The 18,808-nt window shown below is 37.4% G+C and overlaps 1 long non-coding RNA gene across 14 annotated transcripts in view; it reads right to left on the bottom strand.

The window, feature by feature from the left end:
* Positions 1-18,808, bottom strand: part of LOC105092355 (uncharacterized) — a 286,171-nt gene that overhangs the window by 212,469 nt on the left and 54,894 nt on the right. For 6 of the 14 annotated variants that reach the window (XR_010384184.1, XR_010384181.1, XR_010384177.1 and 3 more), the window contains exon 1: positions 12,390-13,160. The exons of 3 other annotated variants lie outside the window; for them this stretch is intronic. This is a non-coding gene — a long non-coding RNA (uncharacterized LOC105092355). Of the gene's footprint in view, positions 1-12,389; positions 13,162-18,808 lie in introns of those variants that run through there. 5 more of the 14 variants (XR_010384186.1, XR_010384178.1, XR_010384183.1 and 2 more) reach the window with 2 other exon arrangements.

Here is an 18,808-nt window from a genome sequence, read left to right as displayed (position 1 = left end):
GCATCTCTGCCTTCTTAGATCTGTCTACAGGCAAGCTTGACATGAGCTAGTTCTATGGAGAGTTATCTCTAGTTGTCAGAATCACAATGCTGCTTGATGTTTGCTATGAGAAGCAAACACTCATTAATTAGCCAGACAAAAAGGCAAAGGAATTCTTTCTTAAAGAGCAGAGCATCCTCAGTCCTCTTCCATCAGCAAAATACCATGACTGTCATTTCAGTGCCTTGCTATATGTCACGTACTATGCTACCTGACAAATAGTCCACAAAATAATCTGGTAAATGAAGTGTTACAATGCCCACTTTAGAGAAAAGGGAACTTAAGAGCACCAAGATTAAATAAGTGTCTTTGATCATACAGCTAATAAGTGATGGAGCCAGGATTTCAAACCTAGGCATGTCTGCCTCCAAAAGTCTGGGAGTGCTATTCCTCAACACCAGTATATAACAGAATCCAAACAGGCCAGGCCTTGGATTCCTAATCAAATGTGCTTTCAGCCACACTCCTCTGACTTCCTTTTACCATTTATCAGCCATTAATGCAACTGTGCAAGTGAGATTATCAAATGCTTTTTGAGAGTGGGTTTTCACAGTCTGGAGAGGGAAGACAAAAGGGGGACATTGAGCCCCTCACTAGGGGTGAGGTAAGAAACCAGCTGTGGGCACCTGAAGGCAAATGACAACAAATTTACTTGTTAGCTGAGGGCTAGCCCTCTGTGTAGCAACTGAAATGTTTTTTACATCTACTGCTAGATAGAACTTCAGTTACTGCTTTTTATGTCACCAGTAGGAAAATATGGGCTTCTCCTAGAACTCTCAATTCTGAATCTGTTACCACACTTAAAAAAAATAATGTTAATAGATATAATAAACCGGAATCCTAACCACAGTCACTTTGCTGCCTGCATGAAAATATTGGCTCTGGAAAACAGACAGCCTGGTAGGAAACCAAAGACACAGAAATATGTTTTGAGAATCATATTCTTGGCCTGAAACGGATCTCACAGTAAGGAAGATTGGCTGAGGCCAAAGCTCCCAAGGTCAGGAAGGGGGAGAAGCTGGGTGGCTTGTTTTTCTGCAGTCTCAGTGGAATAGGGCAGTCAGGGAGGGTGTATTTTGGTTTCTACTGCCTCCTCCAAAAGAAAAAGCAGCCCAGGTTTATGTCTCCTCCACAGAAGTAGGGGTAGTTTGCCTTAACTAGGGCAGACTGCAGACCCTCCATATAACTGTGGAGATGTTTCTTGTTGGCACTATTCCAGTTCCCCTTCCAAAGGGCTTCTCTTCCCTGCATATCCCAGATTTATTCCTGACAACCCAAGCCACCAGCTTGGTTAATGCAGCTCTTGCATACAGTAAGACAATCTGTTTCAATGGCAGGTTCAATGAATTTGATGATTCCACTACCTCTTTATTCCCATTCTCTCCATCCCCATTTGATTGAACTAAATTGTTCATCAGGCAATTATTTTAAAATTATGTTTTAAAACTGGCTTGATCAGTTAAGTGAGTTCTGATTAATACTGATATTATTTCTGCCTTACATTTTGATAAGTGCTGTTGTGTCCTTCAAAAGATGTTCATGTCCTAACCCTTGATAATTGTGAACGTGGTGTTATTTGGAATTAGGGTTGTTGGAGATATAATCAAGTTAAGATGAGATCATACTATTAGACTGGGCCCTAAAACCAATGACTGGGCCCTAAAACCATCCTAAAAGAATGCTGTATAGAGACATAGACACATGCAGAGGGAAGGCAGTCATGTGAAGATGGAGGCAAAGACTGGCATGATGCAGCTGAAAAAGCTAAGCAACACCAAGGATTGCAGACAACCACTAGAAGCTAGCAAGGGGGAGGATTTTTCCCTTGGAGCCTTCAAGGGGAGCAGGCCCTGATGACACCTTGATTTTGGACTTCTAGCCTCCAGAACTGCAGGAGAATAAATTTCTGGATTTTAAAGCCACCCAGTTCATGGTATGCTATTAAGCAGCCTTGGGAAACTAATACAAGTTCTTTCATTCACATTAATTTTTTTCTTATCTATTGTATCCCCAGCACTTATCAAAGTTCTTGGCAGCATAATGAGAGCTCAATTAAGACTTGTTGAAGGAATGAGTGAACTGATGATGTATGTGTACAATCTGTGTATGCAGAAGCACACTGATATACTTTCTGATCTACTTCAGTTGTTTACTATTGCAAGGGGTCCATGAATCTAAAAATCCATGCATGTGGACTGAATAAATAATGCCATCTTGTAAATGTACTTCTTATATTAGTTTAAGAGCCATACAAATAAGCAAAACTAACAACTGGCAAAAATCACTACCAAAACAGTCAAACTAAAGTTATATTTGTTACTAAGAAAATATAAAAGTAGGAAAACATGAAAAGAAATGGATTCAGCTTGAATTAAGAAATCTTAACTTTTTTTTTCAAACGCCATTCTTTGTATCCTCCCTCTCCTTGTTGAAATCAACTCATAATCCTACTCTGCATACAGCTAATACTGCCCTAGCCCTTAGGACAGTGCTTCTCAAAGTACACTCCATGGATCACCTGCATTAGAACAATCTAATAAAGCTAGTATAATTAAAACAGTGTGGTATTGGTGCATGAAGAAACTGATACACAGTTGACCCTTGAACAATGTGGGTATTAGGGGTGTTGACCCTCCACTCAGTTGAAAATCCATTTATCACTTATAGCTGGCCCTCCATAAACACGGTTCCTCCAAGCCCACAATTCCACATCTGAGGATTCAACTAAAACCTATGCATATGTAGACCTGCACAGTTCAAATCCATGTTGTTCAAGGGTTAACTGTAGTAGTGTCACAGAAGAGAAAGTTCAGCATTAAACACAAATTTATACAGAAATGTAGAATATTATAAAAGGGCTAATTCAAATCATGGGCAGCAATGAAGTAAGGAATAGATTATTCAATAAATGTTATTGGAGAAACTGTGTAGCCATCTGGAAAAAAAATAAATTGCCACCAAATTCTATATATCATTCTAGAATAAATTCTATATGGATTAAAGATTAGATTTAAATTTTAAAAAATCTATAAAGGAACAAGACAAATTTATGGGATACTTTTTCATAATCTCAGAATGGGGAAAGCCTTTAAAACTCAGAAGTCACTAAATAAAATATTAATGAATTCAGTAATAGTTACACTTTGATAAAAAGCTGTCCTGAAGAAGTCACTAAAAGGTTAATGAAAAGATAAATAGCTAACTGGTAAAAATATTTGCAACTCATATCACAACCTAAGGATTAATTTCCCTAATATATAAAGAGTTTCTACAAACCAATAAAATAAAGATTAAAAGATACAGTAGAAAAATGGTAAAAAGGAAATGAGCAGACTTCACAAAAAGAAAATATAAATGACTCTTAAACATATTAAAATAGTCTCATCCTCCATCATGGTAAAAGAATTATAAATTTAAACACCCATGAGATACTATTTTGATGTACCATATTGGCAAAGTTGAAAAGTTTAATAATACACTCTGTTGCCTAGAGGTTGTGAAAAAATGGTACTCATGCTTGTAGGAGTGTAAATGGATATAACTTCTGTGAAGGGTGATTTATCAAAATCACAAAATCACTTACCATTTGGCCCAGTAATTCCACTTCTAAGAATTTTTCCAGACACAATCACTTGACTTTCTCCAAGAACTCTGCAGCTGTATCTGTTCTCCAATGACCCTTCCCTCATTGGTCTGATCTGGTTCCTAGACCCCAGCTCTCCAGGTCAGTACTGTTATCCCAAAGGGAACAAGGCCCCATGGGGCCTCATAACCTTGTTATTGGTTGAAATTCACATTACAAGTTAGATGGAAGTTCTGCTTTGAACAACTTGGTCTGTCAACACAGCTACCAACAACCACATGAAAAGTGAATCATCATATTCATACAGATTCAATTCAGGATGAGGGACACCAAAGGAGCAAGAGTTTGGCTAGTATCAGACTGGTACAAGCACAGGCCTTTAGTCATCAGATGTCAGAAAAAACGGAAAGGCAGGTAGGTTAATGGATAATGGCTAACAGGGGTTAAGACCTTTAAGGACTAAGGACATGTCAGGTCAAGCAATCAGAGTCCTGTGGTATATAAATCTGATTCTGAGGCAACATCTACATCAGACCAAACTTCAAGTTTGGTATGGGAGTATACTCAAAATTTCTCATGCACATACAAGATCGTGGGTGGCCAAGGAGGGGGCAAGAGAGTGACAGAAGGTTTTAAACTGTATATAGATTTATATGCAGCTCAGTGTGGTGGGGAGAGCACTGGACCAGGTGCCAGTAAACCTCAGTTCTGCTCCTGAGTCCTCTCTGTGCCCTTTGTTCCAGTGATCTCCACTCCAATCCCAAATCTTGCCCAGTGGGGTCTCCTTGCTTTCAATTTAGCATCCCTGATTCAAGGAAATTGTTCTATATCCATCCTCCACCTGACTCTGCTGGCCTAGAGTATGCCTGTTTGGTAATGGAGCATTCCCAGCAAGAGCCATCACCATCATCACCATCAGCAATCTTGGCAAAACTTTGATCCCTGAGTGTGACAGCCTTGTGACCTTATCAACTGAGGTTCCTGTCCATGAAGTGTTTAATTTCCAAAGGAAATGTTGGGCCTACAGAAACTTTTAGCTAGGAAGAGGAAACCCATTCTCTTTACATGAAATGTCCTGATCATATTAGTATAAAGAGAGATTTTTAAAGAAACAAACAGAAAAATTTTTTAAGCAGAAACATTTTAAAAAAGGAAGAAACATCACGCTGACCTTTGAGGACTTTATTTGTCTCCAATTTTGAAGGTCCTCTATCTTCCCACATTCAATCTATGGACTAAGAATTTCCACTTTTTCCAGGAAGTGTGGCCTCTGCCACAGTTGTCCCCAAAATGTCAGCAATGCAAGTAAATGCTAGCAAGTTAACTGTTTTCTGCTTTAGATAAAATTCTGCCTGCTCTATTCCTTCCTTTCTCTCAGCAGTTAGCATAAGAAAAAAAGAATTCAGTATTTTCTAAACACTTGACACAATCAAAAGTCTCCTGAAGACTCATTTACCATTGAAATGTTGAGGTTTTTCTGCCACAATGTCCTTGTCTCCCTACTGACCAGCCATCCTAAAAAGTAACTTTCATTGTCTCACTGCTCGTCTCAAACAACTTTGAGAGTATCTCATTTTCTAGAAGATAAAGTCAATCTCCTCATTCTGGAATTCAAAGCCTTCCATCAGGCCTTATCTCCTATCAGTCCCTTAAAGAAACTCTTAATTCAAGCCAGAAAGGTCTGCTCAATGCCCTTCTTAAATTTCTTACATATTCCTGATACCTCACCTCCACTCCTGACATTTCTCCTTCCTTTCCACTTGTCCAACAATAACAATTCTTTGAATATCTAGCTCAAGTGGAAGATCACCCAGCCAGTGAGTTCTCCTTCCTTGTCACACTTACAGAACCTGTTTACTGTCTGTTCCCCTCATTGGGCGTGTTTTACGACAGGCCTTGTATTTTCATCTTGTTTTTCAATTCCACTCATGTGCATATTTACCCTTTTATGTTTGATGTTTGATTTTGCAGGCAAGGATCATATCTAGATTAGATTAGCATACAGTGGACTTACAATAAATATTTACCAATTTTAACTGATTGACAGTTAAAAGATGACAACCCTTTGCTTTCATCTTTTCCCATAACCCTTCCTACTTGCTTTTTATCATGAACCATTCTATTTCCAAAAGGCCAACAGTTTTTTTTCTGGTTAGAACCTGTCTAAAATTCTATGTTTAGCACTGGATGGGAGGGAACTTTCCAGAAGAGACAGGAAAGCTCTTCAAATAGTAGGGGGACTATCTCGATGACTATCACATTTTTTTTTTCTTGTCAAGAAGTTCTCTTCCTCCATGAGCATTCTGCTGCCTCTTAAGCGCTCTGACTCAAGGTGAACAAACTAAACAATCTAAACAATCTCTTGGCACAAAATGGACAGGTTTATTAACTACCAAGGGAGGCCAAAAGGGAAATAAACACAAAGAAGAAAATTTAAAAGACTTATACATTATAAATTTTGAAACATTCTAACATAAACTCAATCCCAAGGTACTCAAGACCTGTCCCATTTCATAAGGCATCTGCAATGTCTACACTTTATCCCCAAATAAAGACAGTAAAATTTTTAGGCATAAACATTTGTGTTCTTGTTTCCTATTCCTCAAATTGTCTAAAGACGAAGAGTGACATTTTATAACCCACTGCTTATTTTTTAGTTATATGTCCTATATTCTCTCTTTGCTTAGTGTCCTCTTCTGTAAAATGAAGATAATAATAGTAAAGTAAAATAATCACAAAGTTGATGTGGGAATTGAATGAGATAAGCTAGGTAAAGCAGTTAGCAGATGGAAAGTATTTAGTAGTTATTATTATTTCACAAGCAAGACTGACAGATGAAGCAAGAGAAAGAAGGGGTGGGTTGGAGAGAGGGAAAGAGAGAATTAAATTTCAACCTTACAACCTAAACCACCCATCTAGGGCACCTCTACCTCCTCTTTCTGGTTACTTCTTTGAAAGACATGACTCTCAGGCACAATGACTATCTGTAAGAACACGGTTTCATTCTTTCAATCCCAAACAACAATTATACCTTAACATAGTGCAATATATATGTATAACTGAATCACTTTGCTGTATACTTGAAACATTATAAATCAATTTTAAAACTTTCATTAAAATAAATAATGTGTTAGCAAAAGTCTGACGCCCTATTATCCCTCAGTCATGCTCTCTGCAGGAACTGTATGAGCAGGAATTTTAAAAGTTCCAGTTACGATGAGTAGATGGGAAAATCAGAAAGATTATGAGAAACATTTGTTGACATTTTCATCACACATAAAGGTATGCAAAGTTTCAGACATTAAAAAAATTTTGACCAACTTTGTCTCCGTAAAAAACTAAAGAGCTTAACTACATTCAAAATAAATAAATGTGTGTGTGTGTGTGTGTGTGTATATATATATATATATATATATATATATATATATATATATATATATATATATATATATATAGTGATAATTGTTATACTCAACATAGTAACAGAAGAGTCCATTCTTTATGGTTCTTTTCTACCTGCTCAACAATCTCAATATTTTTCTCAGTGTAATATAATCATGTTCATTTTCCCTGCCTACAATTATTCCACTCCACTGTCCTTAATTCAAGATGGAAGATCACTAGCTTCTTTTTGCCTTCTTCCTGAAGAGCCTGTAATAGCCACGAAATTTTTCAAACAGATCATGTGTGGCCTTGATAAAATCCTTTTTCCTCTCTGGGCCTCTGTTTCCTTATTTGTAGGTAAATGGGTCTGACCAGATGATCTCTAAGTTCCGTTTGCACTCTAACATTCTCCACTTCAAAAATAGAGAGACATTAAGGCTGAAAAGGTAGACTGGAGCCTTACTGTAGAAAGCTTTGAATACTGGATTATAGATCCACTTAATCTCATAGAGAAATTATGTGATTAGAATTTATTAACAATGATGTTTAAGAATAGGAACTCTGGGGGAGAATTAATGAAGATTGAACAGGAGAGATGGGTAATATCCTTCCAGGCTTGGCAATCAATTGGATATAGGGAAAAAAGGAGGATTAGGAGTGAAGGGAGCTGTTGATTGGGATATTACTAACAGAAATAGGGAGGAAGAGAGGAGGTCGGTTTTGTGGGTTACATAAAGAATTCTGTTTTAGACATACTCTACCACTCAACAATTCAACTTCTAGGCATGAACCCCAAAGAAAATCTTGGACCTGTACAACAAGATACATGTGGAAGAAAGTTCATTGAAACATCATGCACATAACAATAATCTGGAAATAATTCAAATGCCCATGAACAGGAAAGGAGATAAATGAATTGTGACATAGTCACACCATGGAATATTATACAATAACTAAAACAGATGAACTGCAATGACACACTATAAATGGATGGATAATAGCAATACAACATAAGTTAAAAAGTGAGTCCCTTACGTACAACATGGTACCCTATTTATAAAGTTATAAACAATCAGCATAAAGAATATTTACTATATTATATGTGATTATATTACATATATAATCATTTTAAGGAATTCTTATTGACACAATATCACAATATAAAAATAAATCAAACAAATGATGAATGTAGGACTCAGGACAATGGTTACTTTGGATGTGGAGAGGCATTCTGATGCAGTGCGGAAGGCACATAGTTAGATATAGATTATTTTCAAGGAATTAGTTTTCATGTTAGATTTTCAGGTGTTTATTACATTATTTAAAATAAACTAATCAAAAAACAAATACATAATCAGAAGGACAAAATGTATTAAACATAAATGATTGTTCTAAAAATAGGTCTCAAAGAATATTACAGGGGTTTTAAAAAATACAACAGAAGAAGATAAAAGCAGATTGGTAGAGAAAGAAATAAAAAGAGAAAATAAAAACATCTCAGAAATGAATGCTATGTTAGAAACAATCAAGAATGGGGGAAAGTGTGGTAAAAGCATGTTAAGACATCAGGAACAGCCTAGAAAGACATATTAAAAAAACAAAAATATAAAAATTTTATAGAGAAGGTGTACAAAGGAGATTCACCTTCTTGAAAAATAGAAATGTAATAGAAATAATATTTAAAAATATAATGGAAGAAATGTTTCCTTAAATAAAGGCTTTAATCTGCAGATCAAATTGATATATCATATATTTGGAAAAAATGATATAGAAAGATAAACCAAGAAAATATCTTACTGAAATCATTCACCTTCCAGGATAAAGAACTAATCATATGGGAATCCAAGCAGAAAAGGCAGATTACTTACAAAGAGGAAAGAATTAGGTTGATTTCAGACATCGCCAAAGTGATATTCAAACGCTTGAAGATAATGGTGCATGACTACACAGTTTTGAGAACATGAAAGCATAACCCCAAACTCTACATCCAGGTACAGCAGGCAGAAGTTGCTTGTTATCTCTCTATATTGATTTCCTTCCTTCTTAACACTAAGAACCCAGATTTTGAGCTAGACAATTGCCATCAGCTAAAAGGCTATATCCCACAGTCATGTAATTAAATTTTGTCTAGTAAAATATAAGTAGACATGTTGTGTACCACTTCAGAGAAATCTCCTTAAAGGTAGGGGCCTATCCTTGACTCCTTCTTTCATTCTGCTGCCTGAAATCTGAATATGATGGACCATGAGGACAAGGACCATACTCTAAGAAATGGTAGAGCAAGGAGCTGGAAAGATCATGAGTCCCTGATGGAGCCATCATGTTAGCTTTGTACTTCTATCATGTGAGAAAGCAATAAACTTCCAACTTACTAGAATCTTTTATGTGTATCTGTGTTGGGATAAAGGCATTTTTTTATATTCAGCCAAACTTTATTAAAAAATGATTATACCAGGCAGATATCCCTCAGATATAAAGAAATGGGACATGACTTATCAAGCTTGGAAAGAAAATTGGATGATGCAACTCAACAAGCAAAAATCAAATCAAAATAATAAAGGAATAGGGAATATGGAAGCCATTATAAAAGGATTAATGAAGAAATTTTAATTCACTTAAATACAAAACTAAGGTTAAATAACTGGAAATTATGGTTACAGAACAGAATGTAAGTGATAACACAAAAATCAAGAGTACAGTGGAAGAATAAATGTGCTAATTTACTCATCTTGCATCCATAGATATAATCTAGAAGAGAACTTTTTAAAAAATCTTTCACATAATGATTCCAATCTCTCAGTGGTTTTCATAATTTAAAAAAAATTTAGGAACTAATAACTTTCATAGTGAAGAAACATTTGTCTAAAGTTCAGCAATTCTTACAGTTTCACTTCAATTTCCTTTAACTCCGTTAAAGTACAAAGCTATTTTTTGTTTGTTTGTTTGTTTTAAAATGGCATGTAGAGTATGGTTCCCATCTCTGTCTACCAATCAGTCTCTTTTTCACTCTACCTATATTTACGTATCTACCTACTTACTATCTTTCTTATCTTACATGCATATTGAATGTCTTGAAAGACCTTCAACAAATGTCATTTGTTGTAGGCCTAAATAGGGGGATTTTTTTTTTTTTGGTTTCTATGTTTCATAAGGATCATATATTAATTTGATAAACTATGTCAACTCTGTAAAAACCAAGTTTTTTTTTAAAGAAAGGAATTCTGTCACTTTCATCTGAAAAAGTCTTATAACTATGCTCAAATGAAAATGAATACTTATCCTATTCCAGGCACTAGTAGAACTTATATTTCAAGCTTTTAATTTTATTATAATTATAAACAGAAGTAGGAACTGTACAGCAGTGACTTTGGGATAAAAAGTCAATATCCATACCTCTTGTCATATACCTTCCTGAAAGCAATACTTCACAATTGTACTCTAACTTTATTTTTGTCAAACGGAATTTTTAATCTCACAAGAAAATGTATTTTAAAATAGAGTAGGTAGAGAATGTTTTATCCTCATTTTATAGATGGGCAACAGCATCCAAGGTAACAAACCTAAATAGTGGCAGAGCTGGGATTAGAACTAAAGTGTTCCAATTTCCAGACCAGCTGTTCCCAGAGAAAGACAGTTATTGTTATTTCCCCCTTGTTGAATACAACTGATTTTCATGGCAATAAGATAACCAACACATACTCAACAGAGCCATTGGTTCAAAGAATTTTCGACTTGTAAGGGACCTTGGAGGCCTTACGTGGGCATTCTGCAGAGGGTCTTGGCAATCCTCCTTTTTAGGCCCAAGCTGGAGGAGAGCTGATGTGCCTCTGGGCTCCCATTCCAGACCTCACCATTTTTTATCTTATCTGATTTACATATTAATGCTTCACAAAAGATTCCATTTGAAAAAGAGGCTGGTTTCTACAAATGGGTTTAAAACCACTGATAGCCTAATCTTACAAAAATAGAAAGGTGATTTAATACAATCACTGCAAAGTGAGGAAGTTTCAAGAAGTACCAACCAATTCACAGGAGAATACACAATCTTGGATCAAGTTTATTCTGAGACTGTCTGATATCATTCCACTCAGAAGCAGCTGCTTTTCTGAATTCACACTTCTCCTTTTTTCCAAGCCACTAGTTAACTAACCCAAGTGTACAGACTGTACAAATCTTATGTGGTCAAGAAATTATACATTTGACTCAGGAACAAGAACTGGAGAAAGTTTCAAATGTCTTGCCTTGTAATGTTTCATGGTCTAACTTTGAAAATTGTCTAACCAGAAGCAGCTGTCTGCAGTTAAAAATGATGGATCTGTTTTAAAGGTAGCAGGAATGATCTTTATTAGATATAGATATCACTATGCTTCTGAGGTTGATGAAGTCAATTAAATGGAATATTTTAGGTAATTTAATAATTTACATTTATCAAGTGCTTTACAGATTACAGTCAGTAAAATAGCATTTGATCCACTAGGAAGAGCACAGGCTTTAGAATGAGACATACCCAGCTTCAAATCCATTTCACTGTTTAGTAGCTGGGAAACCCCAGGCTAGCCTACTTATCAAAATGATATTTGGTTTTATCATCTGTGAAATGGAAATAATATGAGGTTAACTGTAATGACACCTACTGAGTGCCTAACTCTTCCTCAAGTTATTTTAATTTCCTTTCTTCCTTTTTCCTGGAATGTTGAATATGTGACGTTTTTACTAGCTGGACCCTAATTAATTTAAAATATATAGTGGAGTACAAGCTATAATATATGATAAATTATTTTTTAATGAAGAATAATTTTGCAACTTGAATCATAGCTAGTAATCAATGTATTGCTATGAAAAGAGCATTAGGTGAATAATCAGAAAACTTCAATTCTTATCTCCAATCTGCCACTTTAAGGTTGAACCCATAGGATGATAGGCATATGAGGATGCAGAAGTGCCTAGGATTAGGGGAGGATTCCACAAGTGGGTGTGCCCCTTGCCATCTGAATTCTAGCAATCTAAATACGCTTATAAAATCTGGCGAAAATGTTTACCACAATTCACTATCCAAATGAAAAATTGGCTATAATGAACCCATGGGTGTGCATCAAGCAAAGTGTGGTAGGTGAGTGTTGAGTGGTTCCTTTGGGCACCCCTCACCCTAGTGTTTAGAGAAGCTGTGGATCAGAAAGTGAGAAGTTAGGACCCAGCAAAGATGATGGGATGTCACATCCAAGATGAGGGTGCAGAGAGACTGTGACCTCCGTCCTGTTTGCTCACTCAATTTTTTTTTCCATTGTGGCATTATTTTTAATGGCAAAAAGCTAGAAATATCCCCAAGTACTATCAACAGTAGGGAGTTGAATGGTTAAATAAACCATGGTACATAATTGCTTACCCAGTCTAGCTCTCTCTTGTTTGCTCGCTCTGAGGGAAGCCTGCTGCCATGATGTGAGTGGCCTGTAGAGAGGTTCATGAGGCAAGGAACTGAGAGAGGCCTGTGATCAATATCCAGTGAGGAACTGAGGCCCTAAGGCCAACAACCCACAAGGAACCTTGCCAACAACCAGTGAGTAAGCATGAAATCAGATGAGTCAACAGCACCAATGACACCCTGACTGGGGCCTTGTAAGAGACCTTGAGAAGACGGAGGTGCTCCGCTAAATAGCACTCAGATTCCTGACCTACAGAAACTATGATAATAAATATTTGTTGTTTTAAGCCTCTAGTTTTGGGGGTTATTTGTTACCTAGCTAAGGATAATTCGTACAGGAATGCAAAAATCTTTAGCAGTTTTTTAACATTTTGGTATATGAAAGAATAAGTCTCGTTCATATGGGATATTCTTTCATATCTATGGAACATCGTATTGTCAATAAATAAAAAACTTACTGAGCAATACAAAGCATAACAAATTAGGATTCAGGCTAGCCAGAGTGCAAATGTAAATCCCCAGCACAGAATTGGTGTTTAATAAGTACCAACAGAACGGAACCCACAGGCCAGAGCAGATGACTGAGCCTTAAAGAACAGAAAAAGAGCTTCCACTTGATCCAACAGGCTAGTGGTTCTCAACCTTTAGCATGAGTCAGAATCACCTGGAGGGCTTGTTAAACCACAGATGGCTGCGGCCCACCTTCAGAGTTTCTGAATCAGTGTTCCTGAGGTGAGGAGCAAGAATTTGCATTTCCAGGAAGTTCCCAGGTGATTCTGATGTTGCAGGTTCGGGGGCCACACTTAGAAAACCACTGCAATAAGCAAGATATTCCGTAGTTTCCTGTTGTGGGGAGTATCATGTGAACAGCACTCCCAGACAACTCATAAGGCAGCAGAGAAAGAACAAGGCTGAAGGGCCCAAACTTGGAGCAACTGTGAGGGGCTTGCCCAGATAATAAGGTGCTGGTATTGGGGAACAAGGAGCTTCACAGCCAAGGGAAATTATAGAGGAAATACTGAAAGAGCTTGCTGACTTCATCAGTTCTCCAATATTGCAATTTAAACAGTCATTTGAGCTACAGAGGGAGAAAATCAAATTGCTATAATGACAAATGAAACAGTCACATGACCAGGTTCACCTGGTTATGTGAGAGACAGGAAGTACCATTCAGCATGGCTCCTACGAGTCAGGTGCTCTGAACTCTATTTACTGCTATAATTAACTCTAACCATTCTATTTGCCTGATAGAATTGTCTTTGGGCTTCCAGATGGCATTGCCTTCCTCCAGGATCATCAGCTGGAGGTCCCGAAAGCCATTCAAACCCTTCAGATTTGTACCTGATCTTATCTACGGGGTTTCGGAACACTGGGTACAATTTCCCCCATTGGCATCCGTTGTCTCTATTTCCAAGTTGAAAACAATTTAAGTAGTCAAAAGAGTGCATGATTGTATTTATTCACGGAGTGTTTTTGAAATGTATTTATTTCCTCAATGTTCTAGAGATAGCTGTGTTACTAGAGTGTTTTCCAAAACCCACAGCTCATGGGGGTACTGATTTCCAGGTCTGTGGCATTTGTTAGCAGATGTCACAGGCAGTGGTGGGGGGCAGCAAACAGAGGGCCTTCTTTGCATCTGCACCTTGGCATTCACCCCTAAAGACTTGGTTACCTTGCATCTTCCTTACAATTCCTTGCAAAGGGTTCAAGAGTTCTGGTGTGACCAGAAAAACGTCTAACTGACAATTTCAGATGCTGGCTTACTTTTTGCTCTTTGGGAAATTGGCTACCTTCCAGCGATTTCTAATACCAAACAATGCCTCCAGAATTGGCAGCATCAAAGCACTGTCCAAAGATATCTGTGGTTGATTTACAGGGAAGGGAAAAAGCAAAGCAACTTGAGGGTTGAGAAGATCGAAATTTACCCCTAAGGAGCTTCCAGTCTAGCGGGCAGAGAGACTTTTGTGAACAACAAAACAACCTAGCTGGTATAAACAAAACTTCAGGGCAAAAATAAAGCATCTCAAATGGAAAAATCACACATTTGAAATATTTTTTAAATGCAATGAACACAGTTAATTTCCAGTATTATCAATAGTTGTTTCCCTAACAAAAATGAGTACAGGTTCCTAGACCCAAAAAGTGAGCAAAAACAGAAGGAATTCTTTTCCACTTCCCCTTTCCCTGATTTGTTTAATTGAACTTATTTCTTGAGTAAACTTTTTAACAAGCAAGTGCCCTGGTTTCCAGCAGTCTCTTCTCTGTCCCGCCTCCTTGGCACAGGGTTTGGTGCTGAACTTATATGCACGTGTACTACGAGCAGAGTATCCGCCTAGACAGACACAGCAATTACAATGGTTTTTGTTTTGTTTTGATTTTACTTCTTATAATAAAACCAATTTAAAGGTGTTAACTTTCAAGTTGAACCAAAGCAAATTTTTCTTTTAATTGCAGGGAATGTCTCTCAGACCATGATAACAGGGAGTATTTACTGGGGGAATTGTTATACAGTAAAACAGGGCTCCATCTCACTATGCAGGTAAACAGGGTCCCCACCCCATCAGGCAGCTAGGCTAATGTTAACGTGTCTCCATTCTCATGGCAGGTTTCAGAGTGAACCTACTCTGTGGTCAGTTTCTCTGAGGCCAACCTTCCCTGCAAGGTTTAATGATTACAAAATGACAAGACCCTTTCAAGAGCATGGATTTCCCTGGACTTTCAAATTCATAAACTGTCCATTTTCTCACATTCATCAGACATTCAGCTTATGGCAACCCAAACCCACAAGTACACTCACTCCTATCGGGTTGTTGACATCGCTATGAAGGTCTTTTCAGTTAGCCTTTTTCCTGACCCACCCCACAATTTCCTCTGGTTTGTTATTTGACAGACCATCCAAATACTTTACCTAAGTCATTTGCTTCCTTCCTACTGAAAGCTTTTTACTGTCGCCACCAGCCCCTTTCTTCCTGAGCAAGGATCAATGTTTTCTTCAGTCTGTGGCACACGGTCTCATTTCACTGCTTCTAGTAAAATTCCACTTTTTGAACTGTTTGTTGGGGAAAGAGGCAGGTATGAATTATAAACTCAGCCACATAAGTGTAGCATAATTAACTGTGAGCGGTTAGAGTAACTACATTTAAAACTAATAAAATATCTCAAGGGAAGGGCCTTCTAGGTCCTTCCTATAATTAATTAACAGGTAAACAGCATTCATTTTAATTAGCTTGTGAAGAGTTTATTCTCTAAAATGGTTTCATTATTTCCTCTGAAAACTCCTTCTAGTCAATTGTTTAATAAATCTTATTCTCATAGAAAGCACAAAGGCAGAGTCAAAAGATCATGAACTCCAAATTAGCAGGTACTGAATCTAAGGGCTGGCAGCATCCTTTGACTCACTGAAGGCAGAGGTTTATGTGTCTATTATTTTAGTTCTCCAAGGAGCACCAAAATCTTCCCCTAAAGCAAACCTAAAATAATCCTTTTATGGTTTACCACTCCCTTCTCTGGGCCCCAATGTCCAGGGTATGACTTAATACTTGATTTTTTCTTGCCTGGAAAGTCCCCAATTTAATGCGAGCTACTTCAAACCCTAAATGCACCGGTTTCTCAACTCAACCTTGCGTAAGTTTCCCAGTGTGAAAACAGCACCAAGAAGTGTTCTTATATCGCCAGATGAGTGGGACCTGGTAACATTACAATTGGTTGCCAAGCCAATGTTCCTAGAGACCAGGTATGAATTTGGAAGATGATTGGATAGTCTGAGGTATAACCTTTGTTGACAATCTAGAGCTCTATGTCCTAAACATCCAAGCTAACCACTACCCACACATTCTGAGCTGGATAATAATGGAACTATAAATTAATAAAACCATTTTTGAGCTCAATGACAATAGTCTGAATGTGGGCCAGATGTCAGGGGACACGGATATAACCCTGTCCCTAGCACTAATTATAATCTATATTACAGATCAATTCAGTTGAACAATGTTATAGGCTAGTGGAACCTTCTGCTCAAAATCAGGTGGGGGTGGGGCAGATTAATGCCATCATCTGTTACTTTATCAGTAAAGTTCTACTCTTTAATTTCAAAACCTTTCTGATTTTGATGAATACTCTATTGAAATAAAAATGTCTTTTGAAGCAGTTATAACAATCCTTTATCAGATGACATATTATAAACCGTTAATATTTCAGCAGAGATTGGAACAAATGCAATACAGGCCAGGTACAGAAGAAAAAGCTCAGGCTGATGAGGGAGAAAGGAAGGCACTAAAATAAATTTTACTACCCTTCCAAAACTGCTTTTTGAGGACTACCTCAATTTTCCTTGCTTTTGCCCCTGCTGACCACCTCTACACCGAAACTGGTGGTTTTCTTAAACACAAGGTCAGGCTTCACCATTTGGATGATGAACAACAGCAATCTTGATACTTGTTAGCCTTCAATTCAAGGCAAGTCCATCTTCCTTCCATTGGTAAATTAATCATTTTTGCTTAACTTGCTAGAAGTGCTCAGCTGTCTGGCTGAGATGTTGTCTACATAGAAAGTGCAGCACATGATCCCTGTTTGCTTTTCTCCTCTCATAGAAATCAATAATATCTAGCTCCCTGCAATTCCAGAAGGCCAGAGATTTGCATTTTGAAAACAGCAAACGATAAGGGAGGACCCATCTAAAATTTCCTTGTTGGCAGTCCAAAACACCTAGCCTTGCCACTAGTGGAACAGACAGACAAAACGAACCCCAAATAGCTGAGCTGGCACAAAGGAAGGAAAGTATAAATACTACCTGCAGCCTCATGACCAGTTTCAGAAACAAGGACTATAGCAGCCACCCCTATTTTCTTCCTAACACATGCAAATTATACATAATAATCAGTACCCCTTCATCCTTACTACTTCATGTGTTGGTAATGGTTAATCTTAGAATTTATAGTTTTTAGGCTACAGAATATCCAGGAGAGATTATTCCTGAACTAAAAGAATGAACATTACTCAGAGAGAGGACAAAGGAAGAGCATTTTAAAATTTCCCCTTCAGAGAGACACTGAACAGGTTTTCATTTGCACGAAGGATCACTGCATTTTGTTACGTGAAGCATGCCGTGGTTGCTACTGTTGTTTAGGAATTAAAGTACAGGAAGAAGGGTATGTATAGATGTTGAGTGGTCAAAGGGTAGAATGTGACAACTTTGTGGAGTACTTTTAGCAGCTATTCCAAACTCCTTATAGGGAGCCTTCCTGTACTGCAGAAGCTAGAGAGTTAAAAAGCATATTTCTGATTTCCTGACTCTCCAGTGAAGATAGTTGATTGAATATACACATCTAACTGTGCCTCCTCTTGAAACCCTACAAAAAGTACAAGAAAGAAGTTTATTTTTTTTGAAAGACATAAATCATCTGGAGCTGGGAAAGGAAGAGGCAAGAACAGTAATATATTGGAAACTGGATAGTGGCAATGAAGAAGCAGAGAAACCAATTTACACTGCAGGATTTTCAAAAGGTTGAAGAATTCATTGTACTGGGTAATACTGGAGCTGGGGTGAAGGGGCATCATGCTGAAATAAAGAGGAATGGGTGAAGGCTGTTTGAGCAGCAGTTTGAAGCCCTTCCCTATTCCACAGTGCTGGGTAACTACCCTCTTTATCCTAGCACATTCTGGGGGGGGGGGGCAGTATTAACTAAGAAGGTAAAAGAAGGTGTCGGGGCTGGAGAATGCTAGGTTCCACTGAGGGCCGGATCCTGAACCAACAAATGGTCCACCCAGATGTAAAAAAGGTAAACCTCTAGCTTGGTAAGTCCTACCTACTTGCTCAGAGCCTCCACTGTTTTCATTCCTCACTTATTTTTAGTTATTTAAATACGCATTTTTGGGCATTTTATACATAGTATTGAAATGCATACATCCAATTTTGGTAAATGCACACATCTGTGCAATTCACACCCCTAACACAATATGGAACATTTCCAGCTCCCCAGAAAATTAATCTCTCACTTTAAATCATGAACAGACAACTAAGGATTACCAGACATTTGAGGAAAAACCCTAACATGGATGAAAAAAGACCAAAGCAAACAAACAGAAGAAAAGCAACTTAGAGAAAGAGCCCTTGTAGGAAAGTTAAAACACTTTTTAAAAAAAAACTATATTAATATCCTTAGCAAAATGAGACAAGTCTGCACCCTGAATGCTATGAAAAAAATTTAAAGAACAAAAAAAGAGCTCTTAGAAATTTAAAAGATGATAACAATAGTAAAAAAATAAATAAATAAAAAAATAAAAAACCCTGAGTAGAAATTTTGGAAGATAAAGCTGGGAAATTTCCCAGAAAATAGAGCAAAAAGACCAAAAGAAGAAAAATGGGAGAGAAATGATAAGAAAAG

Source organism: Camelus dromedarius, chromosome 15, assembly GCF_036321535.1.
Source record: "Camelus dromedarius isolate mCamDro1 chromosome 15, mCamDro1.pat, whole genome shotgun sequence".
Classification (NCBI taxonomy): Eukaryota; Metazoa; Chordata; class Mammalia; order Artiodactyla; family Camelidae; genus Camelus; species Camelus dromedarius.
Note: the sequence above shows the minus strand (reverse complement) of the source record. Positions and strands in the feature narration are given on the sequence as shown.